At 39.2% G+C, this 27,239-nt stretch overlaps 1 protein-coding gene and 1 pseudogene across 11 annotated transcripts in view; one reads left to right on the top strand and one right to left on the bottom strand.

The window, feature by feature from the left end:
- The window catches only part of Ank2 (ankyrin 2), a 652,896-nt gene that overhangs the window by 57,368 nt on the left and 568,289 nt on the right, over positions 1-27,239 (top strand). The window lies entirely within an intron of this gene.
- LOC114092804 (ubiquitin-conjugating enzyme E2 E3 pseudogene) lies at positions 7,753-10,787 on the bottom strand (annotated as a pseudogene).

Below are 27,239 nucleotides of genomic sequence, written 5' to 3'. Positions count from 1 at the left end.
GGTTCTTAGGCACATAGTAGGTTCTTAAGAAATATTTCCTTCATTTAACTACATTGGGTCCACCAAGTGGTGGATTACAGAGAAGCCCAGAAGAGAGAATGATTAATTTTTCTGCACAGGCGATATGGTGCTAGAGAAAGCTGGACCAACATTTGGTTTGGGTCTTGATTTGCTGGACTTGAGGGAAATACATCCAGGTAAATCATCACAGGAGGATGTGAATTTACCCAAGGTGCCCCAGTCAATGAGTGCTTTGTAAGATTAAAAACACAGACCTCTAGTCTTTTTCTTTAACATTCAATTTTTTGTTTAAGTAAAAAATCTTACTCTTTTTCTTTTTTGGTAGGGATTGAACCCAGCTCCTCATGTATGCTGAATACCACTGAGATACACCCCCAGAGTAAAAAATATTTTTTTTATGTTTAAATAAATAATTGAAACATAAAATACATACTAAGAAATATTTTGCATACATTCTTAAGAGTTTAAAATATTTATTGGCAACGTTTAAAAAAATGAGCTTAAAAACATTAGTGGAAACAAATCAAGTTAAGCAACATGAATCTTCTAAATATTTTTGACCCTATAACTTGTACTTCTTTTTTTTTTAAACTTTAAAATTGCTTTGTGAAAAGTAGTTTTTTTGAATATGCTTCCAAACTTCTAGTGCCCCCTTGTGGCAGGAATTTGCTATTTCAGGAAAGTTCTTTTAAATTTTTTAAAATTTTTTTATTTTTTTAAAATATTTTTTAGCTGTTGATGGACCTTTATTTTACTCATTTATTTATATGTGGTGCTGAGAATTGAACCCAGTACCTCACACGTGTGATGCAAGCGCTCTACCACTGAGCCACAACCCCATTAAGTTCATTTTTAAAATGCTGTTTGCTACTTTGTATAATTTAATTCTATACATATTCAATATCTCATTAGGAGAATATTAAATTTTCAAATGACAGGAAGGAAGTGGTAATTGGATTAAAGTAATAACTCCTAGAAGCAGTTTTGGAAAACTTGATGAGTAGTCAGACTGCTCAGTTCCTTTATACAGAAAAGAGTGGTCCAACACTTGCCAAGTATGCACCAGGCCTAGAACTGGATTCCCAGCACAAAAAATAAAAATAAAAATAAGGTTGGCTGGGCATGGTGGTGCATGCCTGTAATACTAGCGGCTTGAGAGGCAGAAGCGGGAGGATAACAAGTTCAAAGCCAGCCTCAGCAATTTAGCGAGGTTCTGGGCAACTCAGTGAGACCCTGTCTCTAATAAAATACAAAAATAATGTTAGGGATGTGGCTCAGTAGTGGAGTGCCCCTGAGTTCAATCCCCAGTACCCTGCCCACCCCCCCAGCCCACCAATAAAGAGATTGGGCTATAGTTCTCAGAAGGTATAGAAGGCATTAAGGAACATACTTAGTGTGCTAATTCCATGACAATTTTATCTAGGAGCTGTATCAAATAAAAAACATGCAAACCGGGTGATAATTTACAAAGTTTTTTTCATCTATAGATTTCATTTTATTATTTTGATACTGGGGATTGAACCCAGGGACACTTTACCACTGAGTTACACCCCCAGCTCCCACCTGCTCTTTTAAAAAAAAAAAAAAATTAAGTTTTTGAGGAACCTTTATTTTTTTAATTTATATGTGGTGGTGCTGAGAATCGAACCCAGTACCTCACGCATGCCAAACAAGTGCGCTACCGCTGAGCTACAACCTTTTTTTTGAGACAGGATCTTCCTAAGTTGTGAGGGTCTTGCTAAGTTCCCTAGCTTGGCCTTAAAACTTCCTCCGCAGCCTCCAGAGTTGCTGAGATTACAGGTATGTGCCACTATGGCTTGCTTCATCTATAGATTTTTAGATAGTTAAGAAATATTACTTAGGGGAGGGGGAGTCTGCAGTAAGTACAGTGGAATTTGTCCTGACCTAGAAATCAGATTATTGAGTATAAAGTATAAGATAAATATACTTATATAAAGTATAAGATAAATGGAAAATTTTTAGTTTTCTTTTGGAAAATTTAAGGCAGAATCATCCAGTTGAACATGTTAAGAGACCTAGTTCAAGGTCATTGTGGCCAGCAGTCACTAGTGGAGGGAGGTACCTACAAATATTTGAAATGTCCTTGTTAACACTCCAGGAAGGAGGCTCTGACTGATTGTTGCCCTATATCCTCTCTGAGCTTCAGTTTTCTCATCTGTAAACTGGGGATACTAATACTTTGCCATTTATTACTTTTATTTTATGTATTAAGTGAAACATAGTTAAAGTATTGCTAACTTTAATATAACTTAGGTTATTATTGGAACTGAGGAAAATAGCTTAGTGTTAGAGCACTTGCCTAATATGCATGAGACCCTGGGTTCAATCCCCAGAATCAGGTTTTTATTGTTGCTTAAATAGTGTGAGGAGATAGGCTGAGATCCATTTCAAATTGGACTAGGCTTTTGGCAATTGCTAACAAACTTCACAAGTTTTGCCAATCCATTACAGTGCAAGATTGTAATGCAAAAAAGGAGGGTAGGCTTAACAGGTAAATAGAGGCATGTAGTATTCCTATACTGTTCACAAATAGCTCAAAGGGGTTGAGCTATTTGTGAACAGTGGTTATTTTATACTCTTTTCACTATTAGGCCTTCATTTGGGTCTTTGTTGGGGGACCATGGGATATTTTTATTCATGTTTGTGAACTGTTCATGAAATTTTGCAAAACACATTTTATATGAATTTTCACTTTGAATCAATTTAGATAGGATCTAGTCTTGGAGATCCAGGCTTTTGCTTATATCAGTCTGCCTGTGGAAGTTAGGACTGTCAGTGACTCAGATCCCAAGGTGGCTTCTAGAATGGAGGTTCCACTAACCTAGGAGTTAAGCTTTGATTAGATCTATCTGGCAAACAGGAAATTTGCAAACTTGTCTTCCTTTAATTTTTTCTGTATGTATGTATGGATTGTTTTCCTCATGGTACTGGGGATTGAACCCAGGTGTGCTCTGCCCCTGAGTGACATTTCAAGCCCCCCCCCCCCCTTTTTTTTGGAGGCAGGGTCTTGCTAAGTCACCCTGGCTTGTCTAGAACTTGTGATCCTCCTGCCTGCACCTACAGGCCTGGACCAGGTGCCAGCTTTCCTTGAAAGCATTTTTTTGGAATCTTCTAAGTTTTTCTGCTCACAGTTCCCTCTAATTTAGCAATTCCTGCTTCCACTAATGGAAAACCTCATGTACAACTATGGAAGCTAATTTCCTGAGTTCCAGGGATCTTAACTATTAAGTCAGCCATGGAAACTTTACTTGTGTTATATTATTTTTATTTATTGATTTATCTTTTTTGAGAAAGCATCTGTGTTGCTCAGGTTGATTTCGAATTTATGGGCTCAAGTGATTCTCCTGTCTCAGTCTCCCTAGCAGCTGGGACTAGGTGTCTGCCACCACCCTCAGCAGTTGTGTTATATTATTACAATGACTCCTCTCATTTACTTAAAACAGGGCAATTGCAAACATTTCTAGGCAGAGCTCTTCTCAAATACTTTGTTGCTTTTCCTTTCATTGGAAATTACCTTTCTGTTGCCCCCTCTGCTTTGGCTTCTTCCTCTCTGGGCCAGGGTCCCCATTTCAGCTCTAATTTGAAACCATAGGGAACAGGCAACAGTACTCCCAGGGCTGCGTCTCTTGAATTTCAGCACAAGCCTTGTTCTCTGAGGCTCTTCTCATTGATGGACAGTCTCCCTCTAGTGTCGATATGGAGCCATTTCCACCTGGTCCTGATGTAAGTGCCCCTACCCCCGCCACTCCTCTCCACCCCACCCCGCCTGGCCCCGCCCCACCGCTGTACTGGGAATTGAACCCAGGGCGCTTTCCTTTTTTTTTTTTTTTGGGTCTTTACTTTTGGCAACATCCGGCCCTTTTTAAAGTTTTCATTTTGACGCTGGGTATCACCAAATTTCCCAGGCTGACCTCTTATCTGTATTCATTCTTTTTTTCCTCCCCCCGCCCCCTCCTCCTCCTCCTCCTTCTTCTTTTGGTACCAGGAATTGAACTCAGGGGAACTCGGCCACTGAGTCATATCCCTAGCCCTATTTTGTATTTTTATTTATATTTAGAGACAGAGTCTCACTGAGTTGCTTAGTGCCTTGCTTTTTGCTGAGGCTGGCTTTGAACTCACAATCCTCCTGTCTTAGCCTCCTAGATCTCTGGGATTATAGGCGTGTGCCACAGTGCCCGGCTTATCTGTATTCTTAAACATACACTGTCTCATTTTATGGTGATCCCATTTTACAGATGCAGTCCAGAAACATTTAATTTACTGGCAAATGGCAGAACCTAGACAAGACTCCACATTTCTGTGATCTTCCTCCAGTATTCTCTCTACATAATTACTGTATCTCTTTTTATCTTCTGTGTCTGTCCACTCTTCTTTTCCATATTCCTATTTGTCTACAGAGATTTTTCAAGGAAAAACTGTTTAGTGCAGTATCCAACTTAATCCTCACAATTTTATGAGGAGCCCAGCCAAGGTGGCATGTGATTGTGGTCCCAGCTACTCAGATGGAAAGATCCCTTGAAGCCTGGGCAGCAAGGTGAGACCCTGTCATCAAGAAAAAAAAAAAAAAAGCCTTAAGAAGGAGGAGGTATCCCTATGAGCTTTATGAGCTTTGTTGCAGAGAAGGAATTTCAGCACAAGCCTTGTTCTCTTAGGCTCTTCTCATTGATGGACAATCTCCCTCTAGTGTCGATATGGAGCCATTTCCACCTGGTCCTGATGTAAGTGCCCCCTATCCCCGTCTTTGAATTTGTTCAAAGACACACACCTAGTATTTGGCAATGTGAAGATGTGAACCTGAGAAGCACACCTCTCAGTTCTTGCTGTCACCTGCGGTGCCATAGAAACTTCTGGACCCGTCAACGTGCACATCACCTTTCATCATTCAAGGCACACTCACTCTATTCACTTTACTCCCTTACTAACTACTCACTCTTCCATCCCCTGTGTTCTGGCTGTCTATGGAAAAACTTCTTTTGAAGTTCAACAACCACTAGTTGTCTAATGCAAGTTCTCTTTCTGCCTTTTTTTTTTGGGGGGGGGGTGGAGATTGAACTCAGGGATGTTCACATTGCTTGGCAACTGCTACACCCTCAGCCCTCTCCCATTTTTAAACCTTCCTTGACCTTTTGTCAGCCTTTGAGCTTTCTCTCTCTCTCTCTCTCTCTCTCTCTCTCTCTCTCTCTCTCTCTCTCTGAAGCTCTTTCCTTTATTCTGTGGACACATCCTTCTCTTGATTGCACTGCTCTTCTCTGATGGTTTCATCTTCCTCTTCCCCCTCCTCCTCCTTTTTTCAGTACTAGGGATTGAACTTGAAGGTGCTCTACCACTGAGCTACACCCCCAGCCCTTTTTATTTTTTGAGGCAGGGTCTTGCTAAATTGCCCTGGCTGGCTTTGAATTTGTGATTCTCCTGCCTCAGCCTCCCCAGTTGCTGGGATTTGGAGTTGCTGGGATTACAGGTGGGCACCACCCCATCCCATGTACAATGTCTCCATTTTGAATTTGAAGGATTGAAGTTGTATTTTGCCATTATCTTGTTTTATGTTGTTCTTGACTACAGATGACTTTAGACTTTTTTTTCTGTTAGTCTTTAATCATTTGCTATCCTGTACCATTTTTTTTTCTACTCACTTAGTCTGCTCTTTTAAGTTCATTGAAACCCATATTTGCTTTTTACTTTTTTTTGGTGGGGGGAGTACTGGGAGTGAACTCAGGGTTACACAATCACTGAGCCACATCACCAGCCCTGTTTTGTATTTTATTTAGAGACAGGGTCACTGAGTTGCTCAGTGCCTTGCCTTTGCTGAGGCTGGCTTTGAATTCATGATCCTCCTGCCTCAGCCTCCTGATGCTTTTTACTTTTTGTCAGCCTTTGACACAACTAGATACAACTCTGTTTTACCTTCTGGAACCATTTTCTCGTCTGTCCTTCCACCCCATCAGGACTTCTGACATGAGTTGGGGCTCAGAATACGATGGCTTGGCATGCTGAACACTTTTTTTTTTTTTTTTTGTGGTGCTGAGGATTGAATCCAGGGCCTTGTGCATGCAAGGCAAGCACTCTACCAACTGAGCTATATCCCCAGCCCCATGCTGAACACTTTGACCTGAAGGGGAGGGTCTCAAAAGCAAGATCTTTCTGCTCTTTTCCTGTACTTCTTTCTCTTGCTTCCCCATATTCATCAAAGATGGCCATAGAAACAAGAATTCCTCTTCTTCAAGTCGGACCATAGAAACTAGAATCCAACTCCCCAAAGCTAACTGTAAGACCTAGACATATTACTCTAACCTTTCTCCATCTTTCTGTGTAAGAGCTGGCCATAAAAAAGATCCTCTGACCTAATTTGTCTGACAGTAAGTCAGTCATAAGATCCTTGCTGCAGACGAGATCCTGCCCTATTAGAGAAGGAATGAATGGTGAGCAGATTCTAAGAAGAATCTGAACACACAGGCTCTACTGAGCCTCCCCAGCTCTTCAGTCTTTTACCGTTAGATGGCACCCATTTGTCCAATTGCATCTTTATATGATTGTCTATTCTTCATCAAATCTAAACATAAACAAGCCCCCCCCCCCTTTTGTAGCTGTAGGTGGACAGCATGCCTTTATTTTATTTGTTTATTTTTATGTGGTGCTAAGGATTGAACCCAGTGCCTCATACATGCTAGATAAGCGCTCTGCTGCTGAGCTACAGCTCCAGCCTGCTGGGTCTTTATTTATAAAGGCCCATGTCATATAAACCTTTTTATTTATGCCTTCAGGAGCGTGTTTATTGTTTGAGATGACACATCAGTACCCTTTGAGCAACAAAGAGTAAAAGGAAGTCCTTTCATTACAAACTGACAAAGGCAAAAGGTAAAGCATTTTCTCAACAGTATGAATCACATATTTAGAAATAGATCTGGGTTTAATACAAGTGACATAATTCCTAGTCATTTACGGTTGCTTTTATAACCTCATAGACATAATGAATTAGGCTAAAATGCCCTATAATAGTTTGGTAGACTTCAGGACCAGTATCCTTAGTACATGACAAAATACATTTTGATATCTCAAAAAAGCAAGACTTGCAAGTAAGCATTTTATTTATTTATTTGTGGTACTGAAGATGAACCCTGGGGCATTTTATCACTAGGCTACATCTCCAGCCCTTTTTATTTATTTATTTATTTTGGTACTTAGGATTAAACTCAGGGGTACTCAACCTCTTAGCCACATCCCCAGCCCTATTCTGTATTTTATTTAGAGACAGGGTCTCACTGAGTTGCTTAGCACCTCACCTTTGCTGAGGCTGGCTTTGAACTCTGGATCCTCCTGTCTCGGCTTCCTTTCCCTGGGTCCTTGGGATTACAGGTGTGCACCCAGCCCTCCAGCCCTTCTGCCCTTTTAATTTTGAGACAGGATCTTGCTAAATTGCTGAGGCTGACTCTGAACTTGGGATCATCTTGCCCCAGCCTCCCAAAATGCTGGGATCACGGGCATGTGCCACCTGTTCCAAGCATTTAAATCGAACTAATCTACAGCTATAAAGTTCTGCTCTTGATAACATTTGCCTTTTTTGTGAAGTCTCTCAGTTTCCAATCGACAAAAGCAGAGAGTAGAATCAGTATTATATATGCACAGAAGTCCGTATTGGAAAGACTGTAAAGATTTGCCATACAGGGAAAGGATGGATGCCTTCTGCTTTCTCACACTGCATACAAATCCTGTGAATCATGTTGTGCATTTCTTGGTCCACTGTCTGGCTATCCTGTCATGTTCTGCTCTGTTGGTCAAATACTGAGTGACTGTGCTTCCAACCAGAGGATCCGCAGGGCTGCAGTCTGTCAAAAGGGAACAAATAGATAGCAAATCCTTTGCAACAGTCAAAGCAGGACTCCAGTTGTCTTTAGGGATGTCTACACAGATAACTCCCAGACTGTTGATGTTGCAGTGATAGATTCTGGCATTAGTAACCTTTGGTGGTTTAAGTGAATTGTCTGATAAAAATATAATATCTAGAAAAAACAACCACTTTCACGTACAGAACTCGGAAGTACCATCCATCTCCATTCACAAATGTTTTCTCCTTTAGGCCCGGCAATTAGGAGGAGAAAGGGTTATTTTGGCTGGTTCCTTCTGAATTCTTTGAGCACTAGTGGATAACTTGGCAGTGGTTTTGCTACAGAGTTTGTTGTTTTTCTTCAGCTGGGTGCCAGAAGTTTTTCTTTTTTGTTCTTGAGGCTCTGTAGCAGCTGGGTCTTGCTGGTCCCCATCTGAAATGTCACTGCTGTTGCTGGGGCTTCATCATGGAACTTTTGCCTATTACTGAACTTATTGGTAAAGTTATCTCTTGGAAAATGTTTGCAAAATTCCCAATGTCACTAAGTTCTCCCTCAAGTTTTTTTTTTTTTTTTTTTTTGGTACTGGGAATTGAACCCAGAGGCACTTTACCACTAAACTACTACATTCCTAGTCCTTTTTTTTAAAAAAAAAAAAAAAAAAAAAAAAAAACTTTGAGACAGGCTCTTACTAAGTTTCTTAGGGTCTTGAACTTATGATTTTCCTGGTTCAGCCTCCCAGGTGGCTGGGATTACAGGTATGTGCTACTGTGTCTGGCCTCCTTGCTCAATTTTTACATTATGGACCAACTTTTGTTTTTTCAGTATTAGGGATTAAAACTTAGGGGACTTGTGCATACTAGGCAAGTGCATGGAAAAACATTTTAGCTGAATAAACAAATAAACAAATAAATAAATAAATAAGTTAGGGGGCATATTGTTGAGAAAAAACAGAGTCCCAAGAAGTACAAACAATTTTCATGCCAGTGGAGGTGAACCTGTGTTCTGCTTTTCTCTTGCAAACCTATTTTTTTTTTTCCTGTAGGGGTTGATGCATGAGGAAAGGTGTCACAATTTTCTGACCCTACACTTGTCTTTTAAAGTGATAGTTTTAAAATCCTTAGGTTTTGAATGTCACGGTTTAAGACCCCAATTTAGTGATTCCCAGTCAGGAGTAGTATTGCTCCCTAGAACAACTTCTGGAAATGTGTGACCCTTTCAATTGTCACAGTGACTGGGAATGCTACTGGTTTCCCAGGTTTTTGGATTTAGACTAGAAGTTACACCACTGCCTCTCCTGGGTCTCTAATACTTGATGGACTGCAAATTTGGGGACTTAATCACTTAAGCCAATTCCTCATAACGTGCGTATGCGCGTGTGCATGTGTAGGGGTGGATGGGTGGATGCATATCCTACTGGTTCCATTTCTCTGGAGAACCCTGCATTAATACCGTTTTCCTGGATTAGACAATAGTCTTTGCACTAGTATGTTTTTTCTTTTTTCTCATTAAGTTCTACATCAAATAACACCAAAACCAGTTTCTCTAAGTTCCTGCAGATTCTTATCCATTGGTTTCTCCCTTCTCTGGCAGTCCTGACCTTCACCTCCAGACCTGTGCCCAGTCAGGAGCTCCAGTGAGTGAGAGTGACGAGTTTGACTGAAACTTCTGTAGATTTTCTTTTTGTTCAGCCAGCAAGTGGCAGGACATCCAAAAGATCCCAATGGCTCAGGCTCCATTTTCCATAGCTCTAGTTAGGTAGGAGGGGAGCAGTTTTCACTACAGCCACGGGTGGATAGGACTCCAGTTTCCCATGGAAGACACAATAGCAGAGATGTGGAGGCACCAGCCTCAGGAGCGATTGTGGAGGGCTAAAATACTGGGAACATTTAAGGTCACTGAAACTGACCTTGGTTGGGAGGGCATTGTCTCCGTGGTATCTTCTCTTGTGAAAACCTCAGCTGATGCCTCAGAGAGGTTTATATCTTCACATTGCCTGTAAGAACAGCAGCTTCCAGCACCTACGTAACATTTCTAAAAGGAAATCTACAGGAGGTCTCTATGGACAAGATCCTGGATGGGATATTGGCATATTTCCATTTTGGTGTTGTCAGACAGACTTTAGGACCATTAGAGTGGGAACGAACTAGTCCTTATCCAGCACCGGTCTTTTTTTTTTGGTACTGGGGATTGAACTCAGGAGTACTTAATCACTGAGCCACATCCCCAGCTCTTTTTTATATTTTATTTAGAGACAGGGTCTCACTGAATTGCTTAGTGCCTCGCTAAATTGCTGAGGCTGGCTTTGGTCTCGCCATCCTCCTGCCTCAGCCAGAGGACTGCTGGGATTACAGTGTGTGTCTCTGCCTCCACCAGTGTCTTCTTTATGTCTGTGACCTGGGATGCAGGAGATGAATGTCAGTGTAATCTCTGAGACAAGCACAGGACAGAATCATCTGGATGACCCCTGGCCTACCAGAAGGGGGAGCTGGATGATTTGAGGGGACCTTGTTTTTTTTAACTTGTTATTTTTAGGGTTTACCTGACAGTAGAGTGTATTTTTTTTTATTTTGACATATTATACATATATGGAGTATAACTTATTCTAATTAGGATCCAATTCTTGCATTCTTTGTACATGATGGGGAGTTTCACCGGCTGTGTATTCATATCTGAGGGGAACTTATTGGAGCAAACTATATTGAGGGTTCCTTGGGGTCTGGGCAGAGACTAACTTATTGGTTTTCTGTCAAAATAAGACATAAATACCCACAATGTGACTGGTACTCAGTACTTTATAGATGCAGCAGAAATGTTGATTTCCTTTTGTTCTCCTGGATTCTATTTATACCATTTGAGCTATCTCGAAACATAGATGTAATATATAATTTCTTTAATTTAAATCACTATTCATTACCTTTCAGACATAGTTTTCAAAATTATGTACTGAAATCATCTTATTAAAACAAATTTTCTGATTTACTAAGTTAAGAGTGGGACAAAGCCAGGTATGTTGGCACATTCTGTAATCCCAGTGACTTGGGAGACTAAGAGAGGAGGATCATAAGTTCCAGGCCAGTGGAAACTTAGTGTGAACCTGAGCAAATTAGTGGGACCCTTTGTCAAAAATGAAAAAAATAAAAACGGGCTGGAATGTAGGAGAACTAGCTCAGTGGTAGAGCACCCCTGGGTTCCACCCCTAGGAAAAAAAAAAGAGTGGGGCCAAAGAATTACATTACTAATAATTTCCCAGAATGATGCTGATGCTGATGGTCTCATGACTGCATTTTGAAAGCTCCTTTATTACAAAATACAGTCCAACCTCCTCAGCACAGTAGACAAAGACCTCTAAAACTTGACTGTGGGTAGGAAAAACAGGAGATTCTGCCAGGAAGAAGTGACAGTGCAGGCAGCTCAGCAGGAGATGAAAATACCCTTTCCCTCCAACTTCTGAGTTCTTGGCTAGGACCCTTATAACAAAAGACAGATTACCAAGAGAAAAATATACAAATTTATTTAATATAGGTTTAACACAACAATGGGAACCTTCCTGAGAAAATGAGGTCCTGAAGAAGTGATTAAACCAGAGTGTTTTTATGCTAGGTTTGGTGAAGAGTGGAAAGTCGTGGAGAAGTATGGTAGGACAAATGCAGTATAAGTTGATGACAATAAACCGGGAGAAATTTAGCAAAGACTGTGCCTTTAGAAATAGGAAGATCCTTGGGCATAAAGAAGGCATCTCCTGATGGGCGCAGTGGCGCACGCCTGTAGTCTCAGCAGCTCAGGAGCCTGAGGAAGGAGGATCTCAAGTTCAAAGCCAGCCTCAGCAACTTAGCAATGCTCTACGCAACTCAGTGAGATCCTGTCTCTAATAAAATACAAAAAAGGGTGCAGATGTGGCTCAGTGGTTAAGTACCCCTAGGCTCAATCCCCTGTACTAAAAAAAAAAAAAAGACATCTCTTATAGGAGAGCTTTATGACATATTTCAGGGGAAGGTCAGAATGTCCTTTCTATATGTCATTTCTTAGATTCCTTCATCTTAAAATATTCAGTATGCCCAGGTGCCATATTTTGTCCTGAATGCCATCAGTCATAATCAGGAGAAAAGTTCTGCTGATGGCCCTGAGATCTTGAAGAGCCATTCAGATCACCTGTCACTTTTCTTTTCTGAGGTTGCTGTTTTTGTTGTTGTTGTTTTTTAAGGTGAGTCCTTTATGGCTGAGCTACATCTCCAGCCCATACTGCTGGAATCTGATAGCTGAACACACACATGGAATGGGGAAAAGCTCACGAGATGTAGTATTCCACAGTTTGAGGCTCATTTTTGCTGCCATCTTGGTGTCTTCAGGAAAGTCCCCTACAGTTTGGGTCAGTCGGGATAACCTTTATAAGTCAGGATAACTCTTCTAGATTCCTTTCAAGCTTACAGTAAGAAAGAAATCAGCAATGCATATGAAAGTACTTTCAAAAGAAAAGCTCAAATATACATTATCCTATCAATGTATGTTAAGTGCTCTACAAATATACATTATTTAAATTTTGTTAGCACCCAGCTACTGGAGGGGCTGGCTAAATCCAGATACTGAAATATGACATCCATTAACTGTGCCAGGAACAAATGTTGCAGAGGACACAAGATTCATGTATGCTAAAGATCTGAGAGACTGAAATAGAACAAACTGTCCCTCTCCTTCCCGGGTTTGTCTTATCTACCTCCTCTGGAGTAGGTAGGTAGGCGTGGGTGCCTCACTTGTCCCTTGGAATAATTGGGAACCAATTTTTGAGAAAGGACACCAGCCTGCAACAACAGTGTCATTAGCTAGATTATTCTTGGTTTGGTTTGGTGGTGGTGGTTGTGGGGCTTGAAACTGGAATGTTAGTCAGATACCCAAGCAGCACAACATTGCCTGGAATGGCATTTGTTTATTTAATTTTTGGTATGGAGGAAATTGAATGTATATAATAACTTCCTACTCTCAACACCACCATTACTGGCAGCCCCAGTAGTTACCACTGATTTCTGACCTGCCAAGTAGGCTTAAATTACCTGTTCTTTAAAGCAATTTCAACCTCTAGGGAAATCTAATTTGTACCAAAGTGGTCAGAAATTGAAGTCAGCCCCTCTGCAAGTTCATTATGTCATCATTCAGTGTGAGTGATCTGCAATCCTCACTTAGCAAAACTCTTTTTGAGGCCTACGGAGCTACTCTCTTGGAAAGATCCTGGTATATTCTCTATAGATGGGCACAGTTTATGACATAAATGTGGAATAAGTAATTTTGGGGATAATTCTACTTTAAAAAAAATAAGATACCTATTCTTATTGACAGCCAAGTACAATAGTCTGGAGATTTTTCATTTTCTTACATAATCAATTGTATGAATGTATGGGAGCAATCCTCAGATTATTACTACTGGATTTAGCATGTTCTCCAAATTCCTGGAGTATGGAATATTCTGTTTTATGTTAGGCATTTATATTTTAATTTCAGACCTTTTCACAATTATTTTATCAAACTCATTTCTTCTTGCCTTCACTTGAAGTAGGAGGAAAATAAAACACTTATAATAGTGCCTGACATTCTCTTTTCCCAGAGCCAGGGGTTTATTGCAAGGCATGTTTCAAAGTTTGTTTTTCCTCCCAGGAACTCTGCCAGAAGATGGCATTGTGCTCTCAGAGACCCCTCTGCATGGCTCTAGTCATCAGCCCTCAGTGAAAAACTGCAGTTGGAAGTGAAAACTGCAGTTGGAAAGCTCATTAGTCTCAGTGAGGCTGACAGGAAATGAATTTGCTTGTGCATCCCCAGTCAAGGATAATGCCATTAAGGTCGGCTAAACTCACAATCCCAGACTAAAGATTTCAAAATTCTATTGCTGGTGCACCAAGGAGACTTGTTTCAATTTAGACCCAAGGCTGAGAGTCTAAGTAACAGAGGCACAATAGTTAAGGAAAAAAACAATTATAATTATGGAAGAAACAAATGAATTCTAAAGGAATTTACATATTGAAGTAGCTGTACTGTAGCTAACTCTATGTAGCATAATCATCATTAAAATATAGTTCATAGACTAATAATTCATGAGAAATAATAATATGTAATTGAAAAATTGCTATATTTTAATGGACATATTTAATTTGTTTTTAGTTTTCAATAGTATTTTCTTTTTAAAAAATACCATCTGAGGGCTGTGGATATACTCAGTTGGTAGAGTGCTTCCCTCACATGCACAAGGCCCTGGGTTCAATTCCAGCACCACAGGAAAAAAAAAATGCCATTAGATAGTAATGCCACAAAAGATTGCATTGCCAAATTTTGTTTTGTCCCTGTATTTTTTATTTTAATCAGTTTATTTCTATATCAGTACATCTAATAAGTATGAATGGTAAAAAGGTAAACACTAAAGAGTAAAAATTGAAAACTAAAAAACTTGACATTTCCGACTCTCCTCCCTCCTGCCTACAGTGGTAGCTAATAGTGTTTTTTTTTTTTTTTTTTTTTTTCCAGTATTAGGGATTGAACCCTGGGCCTTATGCATGTTAGGCAAATTCTGTACCACTGATCTATATCCCCAGGCCACTAATAGTACTTTTTTGTACTGGGGTTTGAACCAGGGGAGTTTTACCAGTGAATTACATCCCCAGTCCTTTTTTATTCATTTTATTTATTTTTTATTTTTTAATATTTATTTTTTAGTTTTAGGTGGACACAATATCTTTATTTTACATTTATGTGGTGCTGAGGATTGAATCCAGTGCCTCATGGATGGTAGGCAAGCACTCTACCACTAAGCCACAATCCCAGCCCCTATTTTATTTTTAAATTTTGAAATAGGATGTAATTAACTTGCTGAGGATGGCTTTGAACTTGCAATCCTTCTGTGTTAGCTTCTAGAGACACTGGGTTTACAAGTGTGCGCCACCACACCCAATTCCACCAATAGTGTTTTATATATTGTTTCAGAAAACAAAATAACAACAACAACAAAAAAAACCCCTAAAAAAACCCCTAAACTGTCCAAAAACCAAAAATGAACTGATTCTTTATCATTTTAATGTTAATTGAAAAAGTTTTTTAAAGATTACTATGAAAATGGTTGTTGAGCAATTATAAAATAAAGCATGATCCTATTTGGATTCTGACTTTTTTTTTTTTTTTTTTTTGGTAGTGTTGGGAATCACATTCAGAACTTCACACAGGTTACATAAGTGATCTACCACTGAGCTATAGTAAAAAGAGTGAAAAATGAAAACTAAAAAACTTGACATTCCTGACTCTGGATCCTGATGTAAAAAAATTGCAATTAAGAAAAAAATGCCAGGCCTATAATCCTAGCGACTAGGGCAGGTGAGACTAATCTTAGCAATTTAACAAGACCTTGTCTCAGAAAGGAAGGAAGGAAGGAAGGAAGGGAGGAAGGGAGGAAGGAAGGGAGGGAGGGAGGAAGATTAAAAAGACTGGTGATGGCTGAGCGTGGTGGTTCCTTCCTGTGATCCCAGTGGTCTGGGAGGCTGAGGCCAGAGGATCACAAGTTCAAAGCCAGCCTCAGCAATGTCGAGGTGCAAAGCAACTCAGTGAGACCCTGTCTCTAAATACAATACAGAATAGGGCTGGAGATGTGGCTCAGTTGTGCCCCTGAGTTCAATCTCTGGTACCTCCCTTCCCCCAAAAGAGACTGGTGGTGTATCTCAGTGGTAAAGTGGCCCTGGGTTCAGTCTCCAGTCCGAAGAAGAAGGAGGATGAGGAGGAGGATGAGGAAGAGGTGAGGAGAAGAATGGGGAGAAGGGTGAGGAGGAGGAGGAGGAGGAGGAGGAGGAGGAGGAGGAGGAGGAGGGAATGCACAGTCCTTGTTTTTTTTCTAGGCATCAGTTACATTAGTATATTCATTTTGTAAAACATGAGCAAGCTGTCACTGGGCCTGTAATCCCAGTGACATAGGAGGCTGAAGCAGGAGGATTGCAAGGTTTGAGGTCAGCTTGGGCAACTTAACAAGATTCTGTCTCAAAATAAAAATCAAAAGGGCTGGGGGTGGAGCTCAGTGGTAGAGCATTCTTGGGTTCCCTCTCCAGCCCTGAGGGAGGAAAAGTCCTTATATTTCAAAGATATATATTGAAATATTTCTGGACGAAATCTAGAATTTCTTTAAAATAAGATAGCATATGTTTCTGGGAAGGGAATGAAAACAGAAGTGAAACATAATTGGCCAGGATTTGCTGACTGTTAAAGCAAAGTGATGAGTGCATTTGTGTTCATAATACTAATCTTTCTCCTTTGTTTATATTTACAGCTTTCTGTAAGTAAGAAAAATATTTTCATGAAATATTTCAACCACACAAAAAGCTATAAAATTAATAGTAATGATATCAAATAGTACTTACCCATGTGCCACGTACTAAGTCCTTTACACATACTAATTTTTAAAATTCTTACTGTACCTATGTGAGATATATATTATTATTATTATTATTATTCCCATTTTTTTCAGGTTAATAAAAACTAGGTCAAATAACTTGTGTAGAGTCAAAGAGCTAAATAGTTGATGAATCCTCATGGGTTCATGTGAATACATGTATATAAATCTCTCAGTTTGGGGCAGTGGCACACACCTGTAATCCCAGAAACTTGGAGGCTGAGGCAGGAGGACTGCAAGTTCAAAGCCAGCCTCAGCAACTTAGTGAGTCCCTAGGCAGCTTAGTGAAACTCTGTCTCAAGATAGAAAATAAAAAGGGTTGGGGATGTGGCTCAGGGGTAAGGCACCCCTGGGTTAAATCCTAGTACAACCCTGCTCCTTCCCCCAGAAAGAATAAAACCTGTTAACAAATTGAATACGGCTCATATGGTGTGTTGAATCATATGAGATTGTTGTTTTGTAGGTCAAAAATTAATGGACATTGGCAATGTCATGTGATCTAACCCAGTATTTCTTCTCAATTGTTTTCTCCTTCCAATCCCTGGGTAATAACCATATTATTCATATGCATTTCTTTTACTTCAAATGGTGTATATTTAACAGTAGACAGAGTTGATTCTCATATTTTAAACTTTCATAGTAGCATTCTGGCAATTTGATTTTTTTATTCAACTTATATTTATGAGATCCAGTTATTTGATATGTTTTTAAAATATATTGTGGGATATTCATATTCTGTCATACTATAGAATAGTGAAAATACATGAACTTAAACTATCTGCTTAGGAGCCACTCACAATATAAGTTATTTATTTATTTATTTTTTAAACACACATTTTTTTTTTTTTTAGAGAGAGAGAGAGAGAATTTTTTAATATTTATTTTTTAGTTTTCGGCGGACACGACATCTTTGTTTGTATGTGGTGCTGAGGATCGAACCCGGGCCACACACATGCCAGGCAAGCGCACTACCATTTGAGCCACATCCCCAGCCCTATAAGTAATTTATTAACCAGCTTCCAACTTTGACTGTCTCCAGTCTTTTTTTCTTTGTGATACTGGGGATTGAACCCAGGACCTTGTGCATGTGAAGCAAGCACTCTAACAAGTGAGCTATATCCCCAGCTCTGTTTCTAGTCTTTTATTATGACTGGCAGTTCTCCTATGAACACACAAAGCATACTCATAAGTGAAAATATGAACTTCTACCAAAATTATCATCATCAAAATATGAAATGAATCATCTTATTTGCCTTCTAGAACATATTTGATTGGATTTTATTTGACTCTCCCTGAAAATATTTCAGAAATTGATTATTATGACAGATGACATTTTATGTGGTCTTACACAAAAGTCTAGCACTCCTTAAGGGCAATTGGAAGTGCACTTAAATAAAGCAGAGAATGCAGATACTGTGTTGAAGTTTGACTATGTGGCCAATAAAAATAAAACAAGAAAACAATCAGAAGTATGGGAAGAGAGTGAGTCTTAAAATTTATAATAAATTATCTTGTAGCAAATGACTCCTAAGTAGCTTTGGTGAAACAGCTGCATTGTTTGTGGCAAGTTTATCCTTTTTTACTGTTCACCCTCCCATGCTTCTTCTGCTGTCTCTTTTTGATTTCTTTTCTTTTTTGAGATGGGGTCCTGCTATGTTGCCCAGGCAGGCCTTCTTCCTCCCTCAGCCTCCTAACTACCTGGCCTGTAGGTACATGCCACCATGCCTGGCTTTTTAAACTCTTAGCGTGTCTTTGCCTCAGATTAACAATACCCTTTCCTATGATCCTCAGTGGTGGAGGCAGTTGTGACGTTTTCCTACCTTCCTTTCTTTCCTTCTTTTTCTTTCTTTCTTACTTCCCCTCCCTCCCTCTCTCTTTCTCTTTCTTTCTTTATTCTGGATACTGGGGATTGAATTCAGGGGCACTCAACCACTGACCCACATCCCCAACCCTATTTTGTATTTTATTTAGAGATGGTCTCATTGAGTTGCTTAGGGTCTTGCTCTTGCTGGCTTTGAACTGGTAATCCTCCTGCCTCAGCCTCCCAAACTGCTGGGATTATAGGCATGCACCACTGTGCCCGGGCAGTAGTGACTTTTTATATAAAATATGAAAAGGTAAAACAAAGCCTGATATTCGAGGTGAAGAAACCCACAAACCACCAATAACGCGAATGTCCTCTGCCAAACCACAGTGGTCCTCATGCTATTGGTACACACGATCATAGAAATAGACACTGGGGGTTTTCTTTGGAAAAGAAATCATACCAATTAGTTTTTGTTGTTGTTGTTTGTTTGTTTCTCTCCTTCATCAGTGATTAATGTTCCTGAATGATAGGTACATTGTTAGTTGAGGCTTTCTTGGAAAACTGAATGTTTGTTTCTTTTTTTTTTTTTCCTGAATATTAAACTTGTTTTGGAAAAGGTTTCAACTCTTTCTTCAGGGAAAGACTAGGAATATATTTCAGATAAAGGCTTTTGGTTTAGAACTTTTAAAAGGCATACTACTAGACACAACAAATCATATTTTAGTATCTGATTTCTTTAAATCTTCTTGCTACTTATTTCTTTACAAATTCTTATAAAGCTGACCCACTTATACATTACTAATTGGAACCATAGAGCCTTTAATATCTAAATTCTACCTAAAGAAAGCCAATTTTAGGGGTGGGAATATTGTTCAGTTGGTAGAGTGCTTTCCTTGCATGCACAAGGCCCTGGGTTCAATCCCCAGCAATACCAAAAACAAAAACAAACAAAAAAGCTGATTTTATTTTGGGACACCCTATGAACTTTTTATAATGTTTATCAAACCATTATGGCTCACAAAGTTATTCTTTGTGTGTATAAAAATAACGGCAATATGATGCCAGGTGTAGATTTCCTTTTTTTTTTTTTGGTGATACTGGTGACTGATCTTAGGGCCTTGTGCATGCTCTACCACTGAACTACATTGAACTACTCCAGCTCTGATTTTCATCTTTTTTTTTTTTTTTTTTTTGTGTGTGTGTATGAAAAAAAAGATTTAGAAGTCCTTTGTTTATGTCAACTTGCCACTAAAATTTGTAATACTTTATGTCATCTGTGACAATTAAATGTAAAATCAAATATTTTTATTCATATTACTTGAGTGAGCTCTTGCAAATCAGTTTAATTTATGGTCTACAAGTACTCTTTTGATTTTAAGTTTTTTTTTTTTTTAATACAATGTCAAAATTAAAGCCACATAGATTAAAAAAAAGAAGTAAAAATATATAAATGTACCTTCTGCTCCTCCCCACAACAAACTGTCCATTCAGGATCGACTTGTATATGACCTGCTCCTAAAGATAGGTCACTTTTGGATTTTTTGATCATAAGGAAGAGATCTACTCATAATCTTTACATGGAGGAGTTTATTGTAAATATCCAGGACATAGACTTTGTCTTCTGCTGTCTTTTTGGGTGGCTGCTCTCTTCCTTCTGCCTTCCATTCAATCATCTGTATACTCTACTGTAGGTTCTGAAAGGGGACATCTGAGTGGATTGATTTCCATTGCCCTGGTAGGAAGAGTCCTTTGAGTAAGGCCTATGGGTCAAGGCTCTTGCTGAGGAGGCACTGCCTCTGGGTTATCCTGTATTATGTAGATTTATAGAGTATCTGAATATTCTAAGCTCCCATATATATATATATTTTTAAAAGGTTTATTTGGATCAATTTTTTTTTAAAGAGAGAGAGAGAATTTTTTAAATATTTATTTGTTTTTTTAGTTTTCGGCGGACACAACATCTTTGTTTGTATGTGGTGCTGAGGATCGAACCCGGGCTGCACGCATGCCATGCGAGCGCGCTACCACTTGAGCCACATCCCCAGCCCTAAGCTCCCATATTTTAAAAAGGGTCTTGACAAATTGGAAGATGTCCAAGGGAGGGCTTGAAGGATATGGAACAATTGTTAAAATAACTGCAATTATTTATTTATTTAATGTCAGTTTGTCTGTTTGTTTATTTATTATATTGGGGGTTGAACCCAGGGGATATTCAATCACTGAGCTATATCCCAAGTCCTTTTTATTTTTATTTATTTTGGGACAAGGTCTTGTTAAGTTGCTGAGACTGGACTCGAACTTGTCATACTCCCACCTCGGCCTGCTGAAGAGCTTGGATTACAGGCATGTGCCATCATGCCTGGTCCTACAACTCTTCATTTGAAGATATATTTGAGAAGAGTTGTCAAATTTATTCCATTGGCTTCAGAAGGTGGATTATAAGGTGGAAACTACAGGAAACAGATTTCTGCTTAAAATGAGAGTGTTCTAACAGGTGGAGGTGTTTGAAAGTGGGATTGGACACCTCAATAAGGCAGGGAGGATCCTGTGTTTGGAATGTCAAAGCAGAGGCTGGATGCCATTCATCAGGGATGTTGTAGAGGGCATCCCCATTCTAGCAAAGATTTTCCCATGAATCTGAAGGAACAGGTGAAATTGGATTTCTTAAGATTAACATCTATGAGGGTATGCATTCATAAACAAGTTTTGACTTTATTCTGGAAGCTTCTTAGGAAACAAGAATATAAGTGTTGGAAAATCAAGGTCAGGCAAAGAAAACCCCCTAGAGTTGCCTATACTTGTTTAAACATGAGAATTAAAAATATCTAATTTGGGCTGGGGTTGTGGCTGGGGTAGAGTGCTTTCCTTGCATGCACAAGGCCCTGGGGTTGTGGCTAAAGCTTTGGCCTAGCATGTGTGAGGCCCTGGCTTTGATCATCAGCACCACATAAAAATAAATAAATAAAGGTATTTTATTTAACTATAAGTAAAAAATAAATATTTTAAAAAAATCTACTTAGATAAAATATCCACATACATTTATCTTCATAAGCAACAGAAAAAAAAGGGCATACTGACATGTTTGTCATATGGTTGTTTAAATTAATAATGTTAAAATATGTTGTATAATCAATAAAATAGTGATAACTTTTAGAGAACATAAACCACATTTTATTTTATTGTTCAACACAACCTAACATACAGCACTTTTTTTCAGTGGGAATAATATAAATTTTGCACCAGGCATGGTGTCAGAATTGGGCATATCAGCAATAAAGCATCTGAAGAGTTTGAAAGCATCCTCAATATACAGGTAGTATTGCTATGGAATTTGAATTGGTTAACATCAGTAAGGATCCAGTTGGATGTGGTGATGCATACCTGTAATACCAGCAACTCAGGAAGCAGAGGTAGGAAGATATCAAGTTTGATGTAAACCTTAGCAACTTAGCTAAATGCTGTCTCAAAATGAAAAATAGAAAGGGCTGGAAATATGGTCCAATAGTAGAACACCCCTGGATCCAATCCCTAGCACTGCAAAATACAAAACAAAACCTGCAATGATCAGCATTGTTGATAACTATTAAATGGCTACTAGCAGAGGATGATTGTCATTTTGGGTGTTTGGTATTTAACTCTGAATCTCACAAAAGTAAACACTTGGGAATGGAGGTGTAGCTCAGTGGTAGAGAACCCTGGGTTCAATGCCCAGCACCAAACACACAAAAATAAATGGATACTTTATGCTAACTACAGCAGAAGAAAATGTTTGTCTGATATAAGATATGTATCAGACACTAATTTGGTTTAATATGTGTAACTAAGTTGAAACTAATTTGCTCTGATATGTGTAAGAAACAGAGATGTTAACTTTATATAACTTTTCACCTTTCCTGCTTTGTTGATTTACTACTATTAGAAACATGGAAAAATGTGGAACCAAATGAAGTAGATAAATAGAAAAGTTTTGCCCTGATATAAAGAAGGATGTGAATTTCATTTGCATAATTTTCTATTTTTTTAATTGTTCTGTTGTAAAACTGATACATGCTTATTATAGAATATTTTGGAAAGAAGTACATTATTTTTAAGCCTTGCATCTGTTACCCCTTAACTAGATTTATTTTTTCTTTTTGAAATAATAGGAGCTCACAAATCCTTTTGATCTACAGTTTTAAAATAAAAACATAAGGGTTGGGGTCGTGCCTCACTGGTAGAGTGCTTGTCTGGCATGTGTGAGACACTGGGTTTGATTCTCAGCACCACATATAAATGAATAAAATAAAAGTCCATCAACAACTAAAAATACATATATATTAAAAAAGTAAAAACATAAGAATGTGGTTCACTTTAAGGATAACTTCAATTTATACTGTTAAGAACTTGAAGGGTTCTGGGAATATAGCTCAGTTGGTAGAGTGCTTGAGGCCCTGGGTTCAATCCCCAGCACCACCAAAAAAAAAAAAAAAAAAAAAAAATAGAACTTGAAGGGCCTCATGTGGTACACTCCTGTAATCTAGCTACTCTGGAGGCTGAGGCAGGAGGTTCTCAAGTTTGAGGCCAGCCTGGGCAACTTAGTGAGACCCTGTCTCAAAATAAAAAATAAAGACTAGGATGTAGTTCAGTGGTAAAGCAAACGCCCCTAGGTTCGGTCTTCAGTAACCCCTGTTATGGTTTAGATGTGGTGTCCCCCAAAAGCTCACATGTGAGACAATACAAGAAGGTTGGGAGGAGAAATATTTGGGTTATAGCCTTAAGCTAATCAGTGAATTTATTCCTGATGGGATCAATGAGTGGTAATTGGTGGCAGGAGGGATGTGACTAGAGGAAGTGGTTCACTGGGGGCGTGGTTATGTATCTGAACAGTGGAATCTTTCTCTCTCTCTCTGCTTTCTGATCATCCTGTGAACTGCTTCCCTCTGCCACACTCTTCCACCAGGATGTCCTGCCTTACCTGAAGCCCCAAGGAATGGGACTTGCTGTCTATGGATTGAGACCCCTGAAATAGTGAGCCCCTCAATAAACCTTTCCTCCTCTACAGTTGTTCAGGCTGGGTCTTTCAGTTGCAGCAGAGAAAAAGCTCAATAAAACACCCCCCCCCCCCAAAAAAAAAAAAGAATTTTATACATTTAATGCAGTATTTTGATAGACAATTCTCCTTGTTGTGTACCAAAACAATTAGGTCATTTGTTGGAAGATATTTTATTGGTTAAATGCTTAACAGAAGCAAAGTATTTGGTTATCTTATTTATTGCTGTCTATTTGTAACCAATAAAGTAAAATTAATCCTGTAACAAATATTCCTGGAAAAGCAATATAATTAAGTCTACTTGTAGGGAAGTACAGTATACAAGTCTGAATTTATACTTAGCGATTTTCAGGCTTCAAGTTTTATTTCTTTAATCTACACAAATTAGTGCCTCTTTTCCTCTTTGTGCCAAGAGAAGTGCTGAATGAGAGGTAAGAAGCACTTTCTTCTCTCACTCCCATCCCTATTCTAGCTGGGACTCTTAAGTGCTTTCATCAAAGAACAGACTTCTTGCCAAGAGTACCATTTGTCTGCCAACATGAGAGTTTGGCTATAGATTTTTGATTTTAGGGCAATATAACTCTTTCTAAGGAGGAGGAAGAGACCGAAATCCGCTCTATAAGCAACTGTGACACATAATGGAACAATAGTTTGGGCTCTAGAGTCAGAAAATAAGTAGATTTGAATCCTTGTGCTGGCACTTGTAAGCAATGTGAACTTGGCAAACACTAATTGCTTTGAGTCTTAGTTTGGCCATCTATGTTTGTTATAAGAATCAAAGAGGTCACAAATGTCAAGCACCAATGGCAATAACAGGTACATTCTGTATAATTCCTAATTCCCTCTGTCCCCTACAAATCAAAATATTTTTTTGGGGAACTAAATTGCATAATCACAGAGGTGGGGCAGAGAGCCTTGGGTTGCTCCAGAAGTCATCTGATATGTGGATATAATTTCTAATGAATGAAGGAGAAGAATTGAGATCACATTCTCCACTGTGTCCCTTTCCTCACCTCAGTTGTAATTGCTGTTTGGGATCAGAACACGATACCCCAAAGTATGTTGTTTTGGTGTGCTGAGTACTTTCAAGAACATTGGAGAGACTCAGGTGCAAGGCTTCTCTGATCTTTTTCTGCCCACCTGTCTCCCTGCCCTCCTCTCACCTACCCCTTTTCTCATCCAAAACAAGTCATAGAAACCAGAATCCCTTTTCCCCAAACCAAGGCATAAAAGATTGAAAGGCTACTATCTTCTTTCTTGAAGACCCTCTTTCAGAACGGGTCCTGCCCCAAATGGAGGAAAAAGGAACACTTCAGAGAGAGGCCAAGATTAATCTGAACAGATAGACCTTGTTGGGTTCCCCCTCAGTCTATTACCATTAGATTTTTTTCAAAAAAGCTATTTGTCCATTCACATTTCTTCATAGCTGTTCATTCTCCATCAAACCTAAGCATAAATGTAGAGAGAATTCTCTGGTTTTTGGATCTTCATTTCTTTTCTTTTTTTTTTGGTACCAGGGATTGAACTTAGGGGTGCTTAACTACTGAACCACATCCTTACCCCTTTTTTATGTGTTATTTTGAGACAAGGTTTCGTTAGACTGCTCAGGGCCTCACTAAGTTGCTGAGGCTGGCTTTGAATTTGCAATCCTCCTGCCTCAGCCCCCCAGCTGTTGGGACTATAGGTGTGCGCCACCATGCCCAGCCTGGGTCTTTACTTCTGAAGTCTCCTGTGTCATGTAGACTTTGGTTAAATAAATTTGTTAAGTTTCTCTTGTTAACCTGTCTTTTGATTAAAGGGACATTATGATGGATGAGGAAAGGTATCACACCTTTCGGGATTGCAAATAGTGCGAATCCAATTCCTAGGAGTCTCATCTTTGGGCATATCACTCAGAGCCCTGACATAATGACAGCTAGCTCTGCATTTCAGGTGAGGCAATGTAAGAGTGGTCTCAATTGCTCCTAGAGCCCTAGTTCTCAGGGAGAGTGGGTAAATGTTTTGCTCTACGAATGTTGAACAAGAACTACAGACCCTAAAGTTTGATCTTAACATTCAGGGACAGAATCAGAAAGAACGACTAGATTGAATTTTAAAATTGTGGTAAAATATGCGTAACATAAAATTACCATTTTAGCCACTTTGAAATGTACTGTTCAGCGGTGACATTCACATTACTGTGCGACTGCCATCCCTCTCTGTCGCCAAAAGGTTTTCATCTTTCAAGACTGAAATTATTCTCATTTTTAAAACAATGATTCTCTATCTCCCAGCTCTTGGAAACCACCATTCTCCTCCCTTCCTCCCTTTCTCCACTTTCTTCTTTTTCCTTCGTTGGTGCTGGGGCCTCAAGGAAGTCCAGGCCAGTACTCTACCAACTGAGCTGCACTGAGAAACACCCTTGGCTCTGCCATTCTGTTTTGTAGCTCTGTGAATTTCACTGCTCTAGTTACTTCATGTTAGTGGAACCATACAGCATTGTCCTTCAGTGACTGGTTTCTTTTGTTTAGCATATGTCTTAAGGTTCATTCATATTATAGCATGTGTCAGAATTTCCTTTCTTTCAAAGGTTGAGTATATTTTATTATATGTGTCAATTCAACCCTTTTGGTTTATATTTTTCAAGCCACATTATGGTGAGTAATGATGCTTTACTGTAGGGTGTTTTTTTTTTAAACCAGGGATTGAAGCCAAGGGTGCTTAATCACCGAGCCACACCCCAGCCCTTTTAAATATTTTATTTAGAGACAGAATCTTGCTTAGTTGCTTAGGGCCTCACTGAGTTGCTGAGGCTGGCTTTGAACTCTCGACCCTCCTGCCTTAGACTCTCGAGCTGCTAGGATTACATGTGTATGCCACTGTTCCCAGCTTTATTATAGTTCTGATGCCATATATTTTCTTTTTTCAAATTGCTAGCTGTGTGTGTCTCATAGAAGTTTATTTCATATGAGTTAGTCCCTCTGGGTTTCTAGGAGTGAAATAAGCCCTAATGGCTGGCTATAAGGCATCCATTGTATGTAGGGAATTCACTACTCTTTGCATCTAGAATGGCATTGGTTATTTACCATTCTTGGGAGAATTGAGAAATAGTCACCGAAATAACTTTTTGTACTCTGTGTTCATATGAGGAACTCTGTCATTGAGAAAGGCAGCTCTGAGGGCTTTTGACTTTTGTTTTGATTTGTTTTTTGTGTGGTGCTGGGGATTGAACCCAGGGTCTTGTGCATGCCAGGCAAGCACTCTGCCACTGAAGTTCATCCTAAGCCCAACCTTTTCACTTTTGAGTAAAATAAAATGAGTTTTTGAACCTGCAAAGCTGAGGATATTCATTAGACCTTGGTAATGACAGAAACATACAGGACACCAAAGGAATCCTACTGGGTCTCCAGAGTGACAGTATTGCTTCTGTGTTTTCTGTGTATATTTGGAATGAGGAGTACATAACTGATTTCCTTCTTGTAGAGCTAATGGGCTTCTTCTTCCTCTTCCTCCTCTTCCTCCTCCTCTTCTTCTTCTTCTTCTTTCTTTTATTTTTTTGTAGGATTGATGTGTCTTAAGTGCAAGTTACTCATTAGTAGTCAACAAAATGCAGGAAATAATAATACTACCATGTTGTTCATTACACCTAAGGCATGTACTAAACTGATTCTCTGAACATAAATGTACTAGGTATCATGCGTTAGGGATCTGCATTAAATAATACTCATGTAACAATTTTTTGTCCCCAGTACTCTACTGGGTCCAAATAGTAGAAAAGCTAACTGATCTGATGGTCTAGTGGTAGTGAAGAGGCAACTATAATTGCTAAATACTAATTAATGACAGGATGATGTGATAATACAGAAAAGAAAAACTTTTTTCAGACTTGGAGGATTAGAGGGAAGCTTCTTGAAGGAACTGATATCTATGTAAAGACCTATGAATCCAAGAGGAGTTAACTAAGCAAAGGAAGGGAAAACCCTTTCTTGGAAGAAATAGCACATGCCAAGTCCTAGCATGTGTATTTAGGAAAACGAAAAAGGCCAGTGTAGTCTGAAGCCAGACTGTGAGGGTGGGAGGGTGAGAGGAATAGCGCAAGAGCTCTCTCAAGTAGAATATTCTATAACCTCCTCAGGATTCTATGCTGAGAACAAT

Source organism: Marmota flaviventris, chromosome 7, assembly GCF_047511675.1.
Source record: "Marmota flaviventris isolate mMarFla1 chromosome 7, mMarFla1.hap1, whole genome shotgun sequence".
Lineage (NCBI taxonomy): Eukaryota > Metazoa > Chordata > Mammalia > Rodentia > Sciuridae > Marmota > Marmota flaviventris.
The sequence above is the reverse complement of the archived record's forward strand: the minus strand, read 5'-3'. Positions and strand labels throughout refer to the sequence as shown.